The sequence below is a fragment of the Elaeis guineensis genome, chromosome 2 (assembly GCF_000442705.2).
Source record: "Elaeis guineensis isolate ETL-2024a chromosome 2, EG11, whole genome shotgun sequence".
NCBI classification, from domain to species: Eukaryota; Viridiplantae; Streptophyta; class Magnoliopsida; order Arecales; family Arecaceae; genus Elaeis; species Elaeis guineensis.
This window is the reverse complement of record NC_025994.2, coordinates 21980595-21998902: the sequence shown is the minus strand read 5'-3', so window position 1 is coordinate 21998902 and position 18308 is coordinate 21980595.

Genomic DNA, 18308 nt, shown 5'->3' with positions numbered 1-18308 from the left:
ATCTCATGCCCGATCCACCTCCATCTGAAGCTCTACCTCGCTCTAGGCTCTACCTGACTCCTGAAGCTCTACCTCGCATTGAGCTCCCCATCAGGTAATAATATCCTCTCCTCTCCTTCTTTTCCTCCAGTACAATCTTATCACCGCATAGCACTTTCAGGATTCCTCCACCAGCTACCATCCTGTAGCCTCTCGAATCTAGTCTACTCAGTGAGATAAGATTTTGTTTGAAATTAGGTATGTATTGGACCTCCCCCATTCTCCTCACTGCACCATCATGTATCCTCCAACTAACCATCCTAATGCCTCTGACCGCACAGCTCGATCCATCCGACAGATAAACAGTGCCTTTACTACCCTCCAAGGAGTCAAACTGCTCTTCTCTGCAACATACATGATGGGTGCATGTAGAATCTAATATTCACTGTTGGGAAGAAATAGATACTTCATCAGGTATCTCTAGGACATCTCCCTCTGAATCGCTACTGACCGTCGCTACAGCAGCCATCATCCGATTTTTGAGTTGAGAGTAATCTCTGGCTAGATGCCCCAACTCGTCACACTGGTAACACCTAATTTTGCTCAAGTCCCTCCTGGACTTGGACTGTCCTCGTTGCGATCTCCTGTCGCTCTGTCCATCGCCTCCTGCTCCTTCAGAAGCCACCAAAGCTGAGCTATCGCCACTTGAGCTCGAAGCCAGGTTCTCCCTCTTGAGAACCTCATTCTGGAGTTTCACCGTAGTGACCTTGTCTATCTTGATGGTGCTCTTCTCCATTAGAAAAGCAGTCACCAAGGACTCGTACGAAGGAAAAAGTGATGCCAGCAAAACCAGCACCCTGATCTTCTCCTCAACATTCTCATCAATGCTAAGGAGATCGGTGAGGATCTTTTGGAAGTAACTTAGATACTCCTGCACGCTCTGTTCCTCAGCCATCCGCAACTGATAAAATTATTTCCAGAGAAAAAAAGTGTTGGTGAGAAATTTCATCATGTATAACTCCTCGAGCTTCGACCACAACACCATCAGAGAAGTCTCGCTAAGCACATGGATCACCACCTCTGCTAGGTACATGTGGATGGTACTCACCGCCAGCATCTGTAGCCGTTTCTAATCCTGCACCTCCATGGTGGTTGGCTTCTCTTCACATAAGAGAACATCAATCAACCCTTGCTAGATGAGCACGTCCTTCACCCTTACCTGCCACAAGAAAAAATTGCTCTTTTCATCAAACTTGTTGATCTCCATCTTGATTGATCCTATTTTCTCCATCTTTAGTCTTGCTCACCACTGCTGTAATCTGCATCCTTGTACTGCCTCGCTCTGATACCACTTGTTGGGTGGATGTCTGGCCAGGACACCACCTCCTAAAACTTTTTTGGTACCATGCATTGCAGCAGGGAGAAAGAAGAAATAAAATAGAAAACAATCAATTATGTGTATCAGCCAAAAAAGGGCTCGTCTCTATAGGGCATGTAAACTTCACTATGAGAAAAAAAAAAATTACAAGAGGAGATCTCACCCTCAACCCTCGTACACCCAATTTCTCCCTCACAAGAAGTTCTCCCTCACAAAAGCTCTCTCTTTAGGAAGACCCCCATGAACCTCTGAAGTGATCGTTGTCTGCTGTCCAAGAGCCTCCCTTCTCCTTCTCCTTTCAGTGCCTCAGCCTATCTCTCTCTCCATGGCTTCTCTTCTTGGATTTCCACATGAAGCCGTTCATGCCATGAGACCACCAGGCTACCACAATCCTCTGTTCCACGCATCATGCCTTTTAAAGGCCTTAAAAACTTGTTAGACTAGGTTTAGGAGTCCTAATCAGGCTCAAATCAAGTAATAAAAACTCTTGAGCCGTCGGATCAAAATCGAAATCAACCCACACCCTCTGATCGCACATCGGTCTATAGAACAGTGTCATGGACCATGAGAAACCCATGGTGGACAGGGCAAACAGGCTCCTAGCGGGCGCCTGGGCTTGGGCCGGCCCGCACGTGGGCCTGGGCCGCGCTCGCACCGCACACCCAGGCCTGGGCCGGGCGCCACACGTTGGGCCGCGCCTTGCATGCCCAGCCGCACATTGCCGCACCTGGGCTGCGTGCAACTGCGTCGGCGGCCAGCCATCGCTCTGCCGGTCCGTCGCTAGCTGTCAGTGGTCCTTCGTCGCTCTGAGTTCCATACCATCTTCAATCGCACGTATCTTGACCGTCCGGACTTCATTTGGGATGATCTTGATCTCGTTGGACTCTATTTTTTATCACAGATCTCATTGTGGGCTCAATGTAGACTGAATCTTAAGATGTCACATCCTAACAACTCTCATCTTAAAAGTCAAAATAAAGAAATGGCACACTTCATGAAACTGGGGTAGAAGGGCTGGTGCATGGTGATGCTTACGATTCCTGACTCGTATCCCTTTTAAATAGCCTCTCTCACCAACAGAAACTTCGACAACATAAGACCAGAGAATATTAGGTTACCACATATTTATTAGAGCATTATGTAAGAATCAAGGCTTTCCAAATTACACTTGGTTCATAAGCATCCCTAATACTATTTGTTGATTTTATTGCATAATCTTTCAGGTGATTCAGAAGCATGTTTGTTGGTGCAGAATTCCACCGAAGCTGGAGAAGCTGGAGCTGAAATGACCGTGGCCGCCGTCGGGACCTACAAGGCAAGTCTAAATCGGAGTTGGGGTGCTCCGACAAGACCCTCCGATGCTCAAGTTAGTACTCTGCTTCAACAGAAATGGAGTGCTCAAGGGAAAATTTTAGCAGAGTTTTGAGATAGAGTTTAGAGCCTAGAGAATAACGTATCTGGGGGGTCCCTTTTATAGATGGAGGAGCGTAACTGATTGACAGCGACGTCTGTAACCGCCTGGTAGTGGGCCGTTCGTGGCCGTGCAGAGTTTGTTGTGGAGAGTAGTGGCGTCAGTGGACCGTTCAGAGCCACGTGGGGTCTGTTGTGGAGAGCGGAGTGGTGTCCGTTGTCGCGGCTTGCCAGAGAGGGGTGGGACCACGTGGAATCTGTTACAGAGAGTGGAGTGGGGTAGTGGCCATTATCGTGACTTGCCAGAGAGTTTGGGCATGTTGGCTGAAGCTCGATTGGGACGTCTGATGGAGCAGAGTGACTCTCTGTCCCTATAATTTGGAAGAAGCTCGGATGTTCCCGAAGTTGTTGATGGGTTAACGGTTGTTGAGTGCCGTTGGTGCTGCAGACGAGAGTCATCTGCTGTAGATGCTCGGACAGGAACCGCCGTTGAAGAAGTCCGATAGGAGTCCGATTGCTAGAGGAGTCTGTCTGGAATTTGCCTGATGCGGAAGCTCGTCTGAAGATTATCCGTAGGAGAAGTCTGGTTTCATGAAGAATCTGGCAGAGGGTCGGCCGGCGGTGGACTTCGGATGACGTTGGAGAGGTTCGTCCGCTAGAGGAGTCTGGAGATCCTGTGGAAGTCTGGATGGCGTTATTGGAGTCCGGCTGCTGGGGCCCATCTGTTGTAGAAGCTCATCCAGAATCCATCTGCTATGAAAGTTCGGACGGAGTCCGATTTTTGCCAAAGGCTGAAAGGAGGCCTCTTATTGTAGAGGCTCGATCGAAGATCGATTATCGTGGGAGCTTGGAGTAGTGACCTAGCCGGTGGAGCCTATCCCATTGTAGAAGCTCATCTGGGATCCATCCACTGTAGGAGCTCGGCTGAAGTCTGTCTGTGATAGAAGTTCGAAAGAAATTTATTTACAGTAGAAGCTTGAATGGAATTCGCTTACAGTAGAGGTCCAGAGTAGACGTTTGCTGTAAAAATTCAGAGTAGACTGCTTGCGGTAGAAGTTCGGAGTAGACTGCTTGCGGTAGAAGTTTGGAGTAGACCGCTTGTGGTAGAAGTTCGAAGTAGACTGCTTGCAGTAGAAGTTTGTCCGGGATCTGGTTCCCGTGGGAGCCCGAATAATATTCGGAAGGCGATCGACCGTCGTAAAAACTTGGATGGAACCTGACTACTGCAGAAGCCCTATTGTTGGGAAAGCTCGAACGTCGACGAAGCCCAAAGGAGTCCGGAGTAAAGTCGATAGTGGCTGGGAGAAGTCCGAAAGAGATTCGGAGAATAGTTGATTACTGTAGAAGATCGGCTGATAATGAAGCCTAGAGAGTGTTTGGAGTGGCCCGATAGATGAATGGAGAGGCTCATTGTCAGAGAAGTCTGGATGGCATTATGGAAGCTCGGACGGTCGAGGGGGTTCAGAGAGACGCCACACAAGGTCGAAAGCTAGAAAAATCCTGGAAGGGTCGGTCTTTCACAAACTTCGACCGGGGGTATTTTATACCCAACACCAATCCCCCTACTTCCGAGTTCAGGTTCCGAATGAAGGAAGTACAGAGAAACTCTCACGGTCGAAGTTGTCCCCTTTTGATTTCTGCACTATGTGGTGCGCTGGTGCCGGAGCCTTTTCAAATCGAGGCGATCCAAAAGGATTTTTTCAGAATTTCTGCTGGCGCTACCCTAGGTACAGTGCAATAATGGTTTTACCAATTGTTGGCCACCTTCAGCCGCTTGCCACGGCGAGTGGCCATGCGGTGGTTATAGACTGGCCAGAGGAGTCCTGCAGTCATTATTGCACCGGACCCCATCGCCTATTTAAACCCGCCTCCCTCCTTCGGGGATCTCACTTTGCATGGGAGTTTCTTTGGTTCCTCCTTCTTCCTGAGAGTTTTGTTCTTCCTCAGCGTCCTTCTCAGCCCTAGGCATTCTTCGAGTCATCCCCATCCTTGCACCTCCATCTCCTTCGGACCAGTCTAGGTTAGTTCCAGAACTCCCCTTATTTTCATGGCTCTGTTTCTAAGCTGTGCCGATTTTCTTTCGTTGCAGGTGTGGACGCGGACGTGGCTTGGATGCCAGCCAAGAGTCTCGAGGCTCACAAGAGGAAAGGCGCTGCAACTTTCGGGCCAGCGAAGAAGGTGAGGGTAGAAGAGACAGATCCGGCCATGCTTCGCCTTGATCGCCTGAGCCCGCGCTTGCGGCACATCTTCGACCATGAGTACTTCCTGATCTTGCAGAAGGAGGAAGCCGTAGGGAGACTGGAAGAAGAAGTCAGAAAGAAGGAAAACTCGATCTCAGGAAGAAGGTCATGCCTGCTGTCATTGTGAGGCAGCGGAAGCCATGGCACAAAAAGGGTGGCATCTACATGTACTTTGAAGATAATGCTGGAGTAATTGTGAATCCAAGGGAAGACTGAAAGAAGAAGTCGAGTACTTAAAGCAATCCTCGACGATGGCTGAAATCGAGAGTTCGAAGTCCAACGGCATCGAGCTTCCTTGGAGCTCTTTTGCCTTGTATTCTTTTCTTTCTTGTCATTTTTCTTTTTGGGCCTTCAAAGGCTCTGTAATGTACACTTCACTAATGAAATGAAAAAAAAATTTCTATTACCTTGTCCATTTTTATATGAAGTTGTCGTTTACCGAACTTCTTGTGTCTTCCGTCTTGTTTGGCGTCGGCGTTGTTTGTAATTTCTCACCTATTCTAGCTTTGAGTCATTGTTCATCAAACTTCTTTTGTTGATGTCGATATTGTTTGAAGGTTTCCTGGTTGCCGCCGTATTGATTTGCCCCATTTTGTTCATGACCATAGGTCGTTTCGAGGTCATTTGAGTTTGACACTTCCTCCTGGTGCTCGAGCTTGGAGACCCGAACTTCTCGTTATTTTGAGGAAGTCGATTTCTCTTTGGCCTGTGTTGAGTTCTCTCTTAGCGACTGAGGGTTTTTTGATAGGAGTATCCTTCCTCGTTGAGATGAGGTCCCTTGGGTCTTTGGTGTAATTCATTTTTCACTGATCGCTGGTGTAGCCCGTCGCTTTTCCTTTTCATCTCTCTTTTTTTTTTATGTTCGAGTGAGGGTTTTCCCTCTGCTCTTAACGGGGTCGTGAGAGCATAGAGGAGCCATTGAGGAGGCTTTCCTCCTTGTCCGGTCTTGACCGACCAGGTCTTTGTTTGTGTCAGGATGAGGTTCTCCTCCTGCTCCCGACACAATCAATTTCAGCTCATGTTAGGATGAGGTTATCCTCCTGTTCCTAACAAGGCTGTGGGGGCATATAAGAGCTATTGCAAGGGCCTCTCCCTCCATCCAGTCTTAAATAACTGGGCCTTCGACTTTGCTCATGTTAGGATGAGGTTCTCCTCCTGTTCCTAACATGGCTGTGGGGGCACATAAGGGCCGTTGTAAGGGCCTCTCTCCCCATCCGGTCTTAAATAACCGAGCCTTTGACTTTGTTCATGTTAAGATGAGGTTCTCTTCCTGTTCCTAACATGGCTGTGGGGACACATAAGGGCCGTTGTAAGGGCCTCTCCCCCTATTTGGTCTTAAATAACTGGGCCTTCGACTTTGCTCATGTTAGGATGAGGTTCTCCTCCTGTTCCTAACATGGCTGTGGGGGCACATAAGGGCTGTTGTAAGGGCCTCTCCCCCATCCGATCTTAAATAATTGGGCCTTCGACTTTGCTCATCTCCCCCCATCCGGTCTTAAATAACCAGGCCTTCGACTTTACCCATGTTAGGATGAGGTTCTCCTCTTGTTCCTAACATGCTTGGTTTGGATTGTCGGAAGGAGCTACTCCCTGTCGTTAGGAGCTCATGCCAAAAGAAAATATATGCAAATATGAAAGAAACTTTTACTTAAGGCAAAGTTATTGGTAATACACTCGTAGATTTTTTGAATTCCATGATCACGGAAGGTCTGCTCCTCCGAGCTCTTTCAAATAGTACGTTCCAAGCCGAACCACCTCCTTGACTTCATATGGGCCTTCCCAGTTAGGGGCGAGCTTCCCTTGATTCTGAAGTTATGAGACAGCGGCTCATCGAAGCACTAAGCCTCCCACTCTGAAGGCTTTGCTCTTGACTCGGGAGTTGTAATAGCGGGCCACTTTCTGCTTGTAGGTGGCCATCCGAACTTGAGCTGTCTCCCGCTTCTCTTCTAATAAGTCGAGGTTGGCTTTGAGATCCTACGAGTTGCGCTGTTCGTCGAAAGCAACAACTCGCACCGAGGGGAGTTTGAGTTCAATCGGGATCATGGCTTCTATTCCGAAGACTAAAGCAAAGGGGGTCTCCCCTGTGTGTAGCCTTTGGGTAGTTCGGTATGCCCACAACACATGATAAAGCTCATCTGCCCAAGTTTCCTTTGCTCTTTCAAGTCTCGCCTTGATCCCTTGCAGCAGAGTCCTGTTAGTAACCTCGACTTCATCGTTTGCCTGTGGATGGGCTACCGAGGTGAAGTTATGGGAGATATTTAGGTCCTTACAAAATTCAGCAATCCTTGCCCCGGCAAATTGCCGCCCATTATCAGTTATGATAGTTCTGGGTAGGCCGAACCTACAGACAATTGATTTCCAAACGAAGTCTTGCACCTTAGCTTCTGTAATTCTCACCAGAGATTCAGCTTCTACCCACTTGGTGAAGTAGTCAATTGCCACCAGGAGAAACTTTCGCTGCCCGAATGCCATGGGAAAAGGTCCGAAAATATCCATTCCCTATTGCGCAAATGGCCATGGGGCATTCAAGGGTGTAAGTTTGGAGGCGGGTTGCCTTTGGATATTGGCATATCTCTGACACCGATCACATCTTTTGACATATTTGATGGAGTCGTGATACATGGTAGGCCAGTAATAGCCTTGTCGGAGCAGCTTGTGGAATAAAGATCTGACCCCCAGGTGACTTCCGCAAACTCCCTCGTGTACCTCCCATAAGGCGAAGTCGGCCTCAGAAGGTCGGAGACATCTCAAAAGGGGTAGAGAGTACGATCTCTTGTACAGCTTGCCTTCATAAAGAATATATCGGGAGGCCTGGTTCCTAAGCTTCCGAGCTTCTTTGCATCAGGAGGAAGAACCCCGTCCTTGAGGTATGCTACCAGTGGGTCAATCTAACTGGGTTCATGGCTGATCTCCACCACAAGCTATGGTTCTTCCGTACTTGGGTACTTCAGAACTTCGAAGAAGACTCCCTTAGGCAGCTCAGCCGGAGCTAGTGTAGCCAACTTGGAGAGAAAGTCGGCCTTGATATTTTCTGCTCTTAGGATCTACTTGATGTCAAAGCTGTCGAAAGTAGGGACGATCTCCTTTACCTTTTCGAGGTACTTGACCATACTGTCCTCCTGAGCTTCATAATTTTTGCTGACCTGTCCCACCACCAATTGAGAGTCACTGTAGGCTCGAAGCCGTTCTACTTCTAACTCTTTGGCGATCCTTAGTTCTGCAATCAGAGCTTCATATTCTGCTCCGTTATTTATCGTAGAGAATTCGAAGCGCAGCGCATACTCTGTGATAATTTCATCTGGATTGACCAAGATCAGACCCGTGCCTGCGCCTAACATGTTGGAGGAACCATCCACAGAGAGGGCCCAAAAGTCATCAGGGGATCTGTTCTTTCTTCAAGGGAGTTCGGTAGGAGCCCTGGGTCGATAGCTTCATCTCATCCAAGTTTGGCCTCTTTCGGAATTGTGCATTCCACTATAAAGTCTGCTAATATCTGGACTTTGATCATCGATCGAGGTTGATAGTTGATGTCGAATTTCATGAGCTCCACTGCCTATTTTGCTATCCTCCCGAAAGCATTCGCTCGATGCAGAATCGCCTTGATCGGCTGGTCAGTGAGCAGTGTTATGGTGTGCCCTTGAAAGTAAGGTCGGAGCCTTCGAGCTGCAATCAACAAGGTGTAAGTTAGTTTCTCTAACTTAGTGTACCTGATTTTGGCGTCTCTCAATACTCGGCTTATGTAGTAGATCGGCTGTTGAATTTTTGCTTCTTTCTTAACCAGGATAGCTGTGAGAGCCACCAGGGAGACTGCCAGGTACAGAAACAACTCCTCTTCGAGTTCAGGCTTTGCCAATAGTAGAGACGAGCCGAGGTAGTCCTTCAGTTCTTCGAACGCTCGCTGACATCCAGCGGTCCAACAGAAGTTCTTCGACTGCTTGAGAGTCTGAAAGAAAGGTAGGCACCGCTCGACCGATCTTGAGACAAAGCGATTTAGAGCCGCTACTCTCTAGTAAGGCGCTGAACTTCTTTATTGATTTTGGGATAGTTATTTCTTGGATGGCACGAATCTTTTCTGGATTTGCTTCGATCCCGCGCCCTGATACCATAAAGATCAGGAATTTTTCTGAGGTTACTCCAAAAGCACACTTAGCTGGGTTCAGCTTCATCTTGTATTTTCGGAGGGCGCTGAAGGTCTTCTTAAGGTCGGCGACGTGGTTCATCGAGGATTTACTTTTTACGAGCATATCATCTACGTAGACCTCCATGTTGTGGTCGATCTGCTCTTTGAAGATCTTGTTTACCAGCCGTTGATAGGTCGCCCCTGCATTTTTGAGGCCAAAAGGCATGACCCTGTAACAATAAAGACCACGGTTAGTAATAAAAGTAATTTTTTCTTCATTCTCTGGTGCCATCCTGATTTGATTGTAGTTGAAGAATGCATCCATGAAAGTGAGAAGCTCGTGGCCCGAGGTTGCATCTACCAATTGATCGATTTTGGGCAGGGGGTAACTGTTCTTCGGGCAGGCTTTATTCAACCTTTTGAAGTCTATACACATCCTCCATTTATCGTTCGCCTTCTTAACTAGGACCACATTGGAAATCCAGCTCGGATAGTTGACCTCTCTGATGAACCCGGCCTTTAGGAGTTTATCAACTTCCTCAGCTATTACCATTTGTCTTTCGGTGCATGACTTCGAATTTTTTTCTTCGTTGGTCGGTGTTTGGGATCAACAGCCAGACGGTGCTCCATAACTTTAGCGTCGATCCCTGGCATGTCCGTCGGAGCCCAAGTGAAAACATCCATATTCTTTTGTAGAAAATTGATAAGCTGCGTCCGCACCTCTTTCCCCAAGTTGGAGCCGATCTTCATCACGTGCTCTTCATTCCCATCATTCAAGGAAATTGAGACAAGATCTTCTATTGGCCCACCCTGCTCTTCAGTCAGGTCATCGCGGGTGTCCAGTCTGTCAACTGGATAGGGGTCAGGCCGTCCACTTCTTTGTAGGGCGATGTTATAGCAATGTCTTGCCAAGGCTTGATCTCCTCTGACTTCTCCGACCCCTTGGCTAGTAGAAAATTTTAATTTCAATTGGTAGGTCGACACTATAGCTCGGAGGGTATTGAGATCAGGTCGGTTGAGTATTGCGTTGTAGGCAGACGGTGCCCTCACTACTAAAAAATCTACTAGCGCTCTAGATTATTTTGGATACTGACCTGCAACTACAGTCAAAGTTATTATCCCTTCCATCGGTACAACATCGCCAGTGAATCCTACCAATGGGGAGTTAATCGGCCCTAATCGATCATCCAGAATGGATATTTTTAAGAATGCCTCGTAAAACAAAATATCGATCGAGCTTCCACTATCAACAAAATGCGGCGTACATCATAATCAGCAATGTTCAAAGAAACTACAACCGCATCATTATGCGAAATTGAATCTCCTGGGCATCTTCTTCAGTAAAAGTAATGGACTCTTCAGTCCTTTGCCGCTTGAGCGGTCCGATCGATCCACTGGCTGCTCCCCTCCGGGGCTCCCCAGAAAGGGTGTTGACGATCTTAGTCGGAGGTCGATCTTCTGGCTATTCCTCCCTCTTTGGTGGCCCTGGCCGTGGAATGGCCCTCGGTCGATCCTCCCTATCCTCAGGTCAACGTCGGATGAATCTGTCGAGCCGACCTTGTCTAGCAAGCTCCTTGATCCGCCAGTTCATTTCTTGGAGCCTTTGATCCAGGAGGTCCTCTTGACTGTGGGTCTCGAGGGCCTCCTGGTGGAACGGGGTAGGGACTCTCCGAGGGTGGAATCATGGTCGGATGGTAGGCTCTCTGCCTTTTGCTTCCCTTTCCTGGGGAAGACAGGGCGACTTGCCCAAGTGGCCCACCCGGCTGTCAGATTCTGAAACTCCGACGATGCTCTTTCCAGCCGCACTGATGCCTGCGGCTGCTGCTGCATGGCCTGCACTGCTTCGGTGAGGCCTCTGACCTGCTGAACCAGCAGGTCAAACTGCTCCATGCCGATTGCCATTGCCGGAGGAGGAGGAGGAGCTTGAAAAACTGGAGACCAGGTCGAATCTTGCGGAGCTCGCTGAGATCTGACCGCGGAGGCCATGGATCGCCTAGTGGATGCCTTTCGGGGAGGCATCAGGTGGAGATCTAGGGGAGAAGGAGAAGAGGGTGCCGGAGAAGATGACCGGAGTCAGTCCCGTTGAGTACTCATTTAAGAACAAGGGTACTGCGAAGACACACCCCTTCCTCTAGCACCAATTCTGTTGGTGCAGAATTCCGTCGAAGCCGGAGAAGCTGGAGCTGAGATGACCGTGGCCGCCGTCGGGACCTGCAAGGGAAGTCTAAACCGAAGTTGGGGGTGCTCTGGCAAGATCCTCCGATGCTCAAGTCAGTACTCTGCTTCAATAGAAATGGAGTGCTCGAGGAGAAATTTTAGCAGAGTTTTGAGATAGAGTTTAGAGCCTAGAGAATAACGTATCTGGGGGGTCCCTTTTATAGAAAGAGGAGTGTAACTGATTGACAGCGACGTCCGTAACTGCCTGGTAGTGGGCCGTTTGTGGCCGCGCAGAGTTTGTTGCGGAGAGTAGTGGTGTCAGTGGACCGTTCAGAGCCATGTGGGGTTTGTTGTGGAGAGCGGAGTGGTGTTCGTTGTCGCGGCTTGCTAGAGAGGGTAGGACCACGTGGAATTTGTTACAGAGAGTGGAGTGGGGTAGTGGCCATTGTCGTGACTTACCAGAGAGTTCGGGCATGTTGGCTGAAGCTCGACTGGGATGTCTGATGGAGCGAAGTGACTCTCTGTCCCTGCAATTTGGGAGAAGCTCGGATGTTCCCAAAGTTGTTGATGGGTTAACGGTTGTTGAGTGCCGTTGGTGCTGCAAATGGGAGTCATTTGCTGTAGAAGCTCGGACAGGAACCGCCTGTTGAAGAAGTCTGGTAGGAATCCGATTGCTAGAGGAGTCCGTCTGAAATTTGCTTGATGCGGAAGCTCGTCTGAAGATTATCTGCGGGAGAAGTTCGGTTTCATGAAGAATCTGGCGGAGGGTCGACCGGCGGTGGACTTCGGATGAAGTTGGGGAGGTTCATCCACTGGAGGAGTCTAGGGATCCTGTGAAAGTCTGGATGGCGTTATTGAAGTCTGACTGCTGGGGCCCGTTTGTTGTAGAAGCTCACCAGAATCCATCCGCTATAGAAGTTCGGATGGAGTCCGGTTCTTGCCGAAGGCTGAAAGGAGGCCTCTTAATATAGAGGCTCAGTCGAAGATCGATTGTCATGGGAGCTCGGAGTAGTGACCTGGCCAGTGGAGCCGATCCCATTGTAGAAGCTCGTCTGGGATCCATCCACTGTAGGAGCTCGACTGAAGTCTGTCTGTGATAAAAGTTCAGAAGAAATTTATTTACAGTAGAAGCTCGGATGGAATTCACTTACAGTAGAGGTTCGGAGTAGACCGCTTGCTGTAGAAGTTTGAAGTAGACTGCTTGCGGTAGAAGTTTGGAGTAGACTGCTTGCGGTAGAAGTTCGGAGTAGACTGCTTGCGATAGAAGTTCGTTCGGGATCCGGCTCCCGTAGGAGCTCGGATAAAATTTGGAAGGCGATCGACCATCGTAGAAACTTGGATGGAACCTGGCAACTGCAGAAGCCCTGTTGTTGGGTAAGCTCGGACGTCGACGAAGCCCGAAAGGAGTCCGGAGTAAAGTTGATAGTGGCTGGGAGAAGTCCGAAAGAGATTCGGAGAATAGTTGATTACTATAGAAGATCGGCTGATAGTGAAGCCTAGAGAGTGTTTGGAGCGGCCCGGTAGATGAATGGAGAGGCTCATTGTCGGAGAAGTCCGGATGGCATTATGGAAGCTCGGACGGTCGAGGGGTTCAGAGAGACGCCACACAAGGTCGGAAGCTGGAAAAGTCTTGGAAGGGTCAGTCTTTCACAAACTTCGGCCGGGGGGTATTTTATACCCAACAATGTTAATTTAATAAATTTGGGGAAAGTGTCCTACTTCCTCCGTTACACAAATTGAAAAAGAAAAAGGATAGGGAAGCATCCTAATAGCTTTTGGTAAGGAAGAAAATGACGAGAACTATGCAAAGAAAGTTATTTGAAATAGATTTCTCTTCAAATAGTGTTTTTGTTTGATTATGGTTTCTATTCTTGAGAGGAGAAAAGGAGATTATCGGCTCAATGAAAGGCTGATATCCTAGAGGGAACCATCACTAACATGACTCTTGAGGTAGTGTGCATTTAAGCTGAGAGGTTAGTCACAAATAACTAGGATTTCCAGGTTGAATTGTGTGCTTGAATGCTAGCCCATGCGGACATCACATGGTCTAACACTAGAAACCTTATTAATCTCTTTGCCAAAGGTGTTAAGGGCCCTCATGACTGGTGACAAGGTGCCATGGGTCCTCCTCATGACAAAGATGTGGATTCCTTTCTCCATTTCACAGCCAAGAGGATAGCCGGGTCTCGGCCATTTAATGTCCACATCCACCATTAACTCTCTTCCTTGGCCTCACAGTAATCACCAGTCTAACTGCCGAACCAATGGCAATCATGTGGAAGTCCTTTTGCTTTCTCTTGATATCCTCCACTGAAGGACCGCGATCGAACAAGATCACGCCAACTGTAGCCGACAGCAGGGCATCATCTGATAAGGTAGCGCGACAGTGTCCAGATAGATTTGATCATTCTGGGAACAGGAGGAAGAAATGCTGGTGATAAACAAATGGCATCTTGGAGTTGCCGAGCAAGCTTTGCATTTTTTTCTTTTTTTGATCCACCTCCTGCAATTTCAAAATGATCACAGATTTGTCAAAGGATCCAGAGTAGACTTACAAAGTTGTCCAAATGTTTGAATGGATGAGGAGCTTTTTAGAAGGACTTGTCTTTCACTTGTTTTCTTAAACAAAGAAAGATCCGACTAAAAGTTTTATCCCTTTATAACCTCTTTTGCATATATATTACTCTTTGCAACAAACCTTGAACCACTAGATTTGATCGTCCATGATTTTATTTTGAATCATCTGTATATTGGTTTAACTATGACTTGATTAGATTATTTTGATTTGGACCAATCATGATGTTGGACTATGTTACCTAATCAATTTAGATTGTACCTTATGAATTCTTTCTCTTCTGATTTTCTCTCTCTCTACTTGATTTATGAACTCAATGAAGAAATCTCGATCCTATCACTTTAAAAATCGAATTTGGTATGATAGCCAAACTTTGGACCATCTATGTTCTAATTAGATTTTGATCAGATGAAATTAGATGACCGGATCAGTATAGACTATAGATGTGGGTATCCATCAATTCTATCTTTCCTAATTATTCATATTCTTTCTAATTATTGAAATTGATCCTATATAGGATTGTGGATATTTGATTATGGGATATCGCAATATGGCCTATGAACAAAAGATTTTAGAAGAAAATTTTTAGAATTATGTAGATTTATTGAAATACATATGAGGTAAGTAAGCTTCACTTTTTTTAGATTTATCGATAAATTATAATATATTTTTCTGACATGATTTGAAAAATGATGTATGAATTTGATGAATAATATTTTATTATTAAAAAAAATATTATTTTAAAATATTACGATGAGACATGATTGAATGTATTGATTTTATTATGCATTACATTGATTGATTTCGATGCCACATGATTATGTGTATTTTTATCAAATTAGAATAAGAAACATGAATTATGAAGAATTTTAATTCAAGAATGATATGGACTGACAACTTGACTATGTAAAGGATCCCACCAATGGAGGCAAATATGTTGGTAATTGATTTATCCTGAGGATTTATATCACCAGTGAGATCAGCGACAAACCACCAGCGAGACCAACGGTTTCGAAAAATTTTACTGCTAGATAATTTGTAGTTGATTGCAAGATGATACACGGTGTTATGACCTTACCATAAAAAAATATGATCATAGCTCATGGTTGATGAAAAAAACTTAAGAATGAAAGAAATTAAAATCTTGAAAGAAACTCAAATTTTTGAAAACGAAATGAATTTAGCATGAACTATATTGTATAATTAAAATTAATTTCAAATTGATAAACTCTATATGCTTATTTTATAAGTGATTATTTATTTTAATATCTAATAAAATTTATTTAAAGTGATCATTGATTACTGGACTGTTTAGCTCATTACCTCCTATTTTATTATGTTTATAGATGTTAAAAAATTAAGATGATACAAGATAAAAATGAAAGAGTGATTAGAAACAGAACCTCCATAATTTTATTTTAGATTGAAAGTCTTATTGAATTTGATGTAAGGTTTATTGAATATTATTGAATTTATTAAGATATTAAAGTTAAAATTTAGATTGTTATATTTTTTATTTAAATTATTGACTAATTATTCTGCTGTTATTTTATAATAGCATGATAAGATGCCTTTCATGCTTATAAAGAGAGTTCCCTATGAATATGTGATAGTTGCCATGATCTTCGACTCACAATCTTGGATCGGAGGTATGATAATTAAAGTGGTATCAGAATATTAGTAGATAAACTATGACATATAGAATCAAATATAGGATGAGTGTAAGTGGGTAGACACTAGAGATATTGTGGTGTAGATTTATGATGATTGTAGTATGAGGTATCTTTATGATTTTTAGTTAAATATTGTGATTATATATGAAAGGATCACAAGACATTATAACACATAGAGTTTAGAATATGATGAACAATCTATGAATCATGTTATGATTTACTAGATTTGATCTAAAGTAATTGCATGAGGATTGATCATGAAAGTTTATTGTGTATTATAATTAATAATTTGATCATTAGTTGTTCAAGTGAATTGTAAGCTCAAATTTGACATGAGAGAATACTGTGATATTGCTCTTAATTTTGAAATTAATTATTCGGTGATAAGATGAAGATTTATTCATAAAAATGTTACTTCAAGTTAGACTAAGAAAATCTTTTATGATATTTGATTGCAATATTCTTTAAAATTTATAACAAAATGTTCATCATATATGAAGCTTATATGTAGAAACAAAAATATATATTTGAAGAATATTGTAAAGAAGTTTATTTCATATTGAAAAAATTAATTATGGGATAGTTGAATATTCATTTGGGCGGAATCTTTAATTACCATCTTCGGATCTAAATGATAGATATTGCTTATGACTATTGAAGATTGTATGATATATATGAAATTTTAATTCAAGGATTATGAATGTAAGTTGATCAAGAGATCTTCTACCATCATGGATGAGGGTGCTAATAAAATCCTTAATTGCTGTCTTTAGATTGAGATAAAAGATCTAGTTATCTCTATTTGAGATTTTGGGACATCTATAAAATTGCAATAAATCTATTGTTAATTGAAGAAATTGATTTGATTTGAGATTGTCGAATATTCATTTGGTAGAATCTTGATTTGCCATCTTGGGATTAAGATAAAAGATTTTAGTTATATCTACTAGAGATTATGAGACATAATGTAAAATTTTAACTTGAAAATTTTGAGATTATGAATTGATCTAAAGTTTTTTTATCATTGTTATTGAAGTCCTTAATAAATCTAATATTGAATGGAGAATATGACTTTAAGTGGCTTGCATGATTATTATGGAAGGTTTTTGATAAATGCTAAAGGTCTTAATAAAAGAAACGTTACAAGAGATGAGTAAGTTAAATTTATCTAATGCGTTTGATGAAAGATCTTAGAACTTGATTGGATCGATTGAAAAAATTTATCTAATTATTTTTATTCACTAGAGTTTGATATGAAATTGTTTAGATGAATTGATAAGAGAATCAAAATTTAATTTATATTGAATTACAATAACTACTTATATGATGGTTTTGATTATGTCGATTGACTCAAGGGTTAATTTGGATAGAGTTGTTTGATGCATACAAGGAACAACAATTAAAATGTTCTCTTGAGTTACTTAAAATTTAAATTTTGAATATTTTTACTACATAGTAGTATTTGATTGAAAGTCATTAATGTTTCCAAAGAATTTGATGGTCAAGATCAGAGTCTGTAGTGAAAGTGTGGTGGCTTGAATCATTTATAAGATGAAATTACGTTCTCTTAGTTTGAAAAAATTTATGACAAAATACTCAATTTAATTTTTTCCTTGTGGGATGATCTTATTGTCAAGAAAAAGAAAATGGCTTAAATTGTTAACTAAGTTGGATGTCTTGGTGTGATTTTCACTGGCAAGTTCTCCTATCATATATTGAGCTAACTTTTTAGCATCCCAAGTCTTAGATAATTAGACAATTGATTCTTGATCTTGGATTAAAATATTCAACAATAGATTTTTTTTCTTTCAGAATTGAAGTTTATACTTCTCTATATATTAGAAAGAAATTAAGATTAATTATCGATCTTAAATTTTGATTTTAAATTTTCATTTATCCTCGAACGTTCATCTATTGAGAGTAAAGTTATTCATGATCTTGTGATAAATTGATTAAATCATGAGTTGTAGATATTTTTGGTAAGAAATCTGATATCTTTGTTTGAAATTAAGATATTGATTTTGAATTATCAGGAATAATAGTTTTGATTTTGATTTACATTTATAATATTGACTTTCCCTTTATGAGTCAATTTAATGTTGAAATTACATTAAAAATTAAAATATCAAAAATTTCATGGATGAGATTAGAATGGTGAATCTCTAACTTATGAAAGCATGGCTGAGAGAAAATACTTTTGATTCTTGACTGATTTGGATATCACTATATAATTCATGTTATTATGTTCTCCTATCTTGTGTTGAGATAAGTTTTAATGGATGGATCTAAATAGTGGGCCATCGGTTCATGATCTTGAACAAGAAATATTTTGGTATAGATCTTTTTTCTCCAAAATATAAAGTTTGAACTCTTTTGACTAATATCATTCCTCTACTTGATTGAAAAAAAAATTACGGTCATCTATTGATATTGAAGATTGTTCTACGAGAGGTGGATTGGAGTTATTTGTAATTTAATCTTGTGATGAATCTATTAATTAAGAGTAGTTAATGTTTAGATAATGAAAATTGATATCCTTATTTATTAGAATAGAGACACTGATTCGATTATAAGAAATGAACGATTTTGATTTAGATCAACTCTTGAGGTATTGACCTTTTCTTATAAAATGACTTAACGATGAAATTACTTCGAGAATTAGAATATTGAAGAGTTTGAGGATGAAATTAGAACTATGAATTCTAAGTAAGAAATTTTGAGGACTTGAGCAAGAAAAAAATTTTTGAGGATGAAATATTTTTTTAAAGAGAAAGAA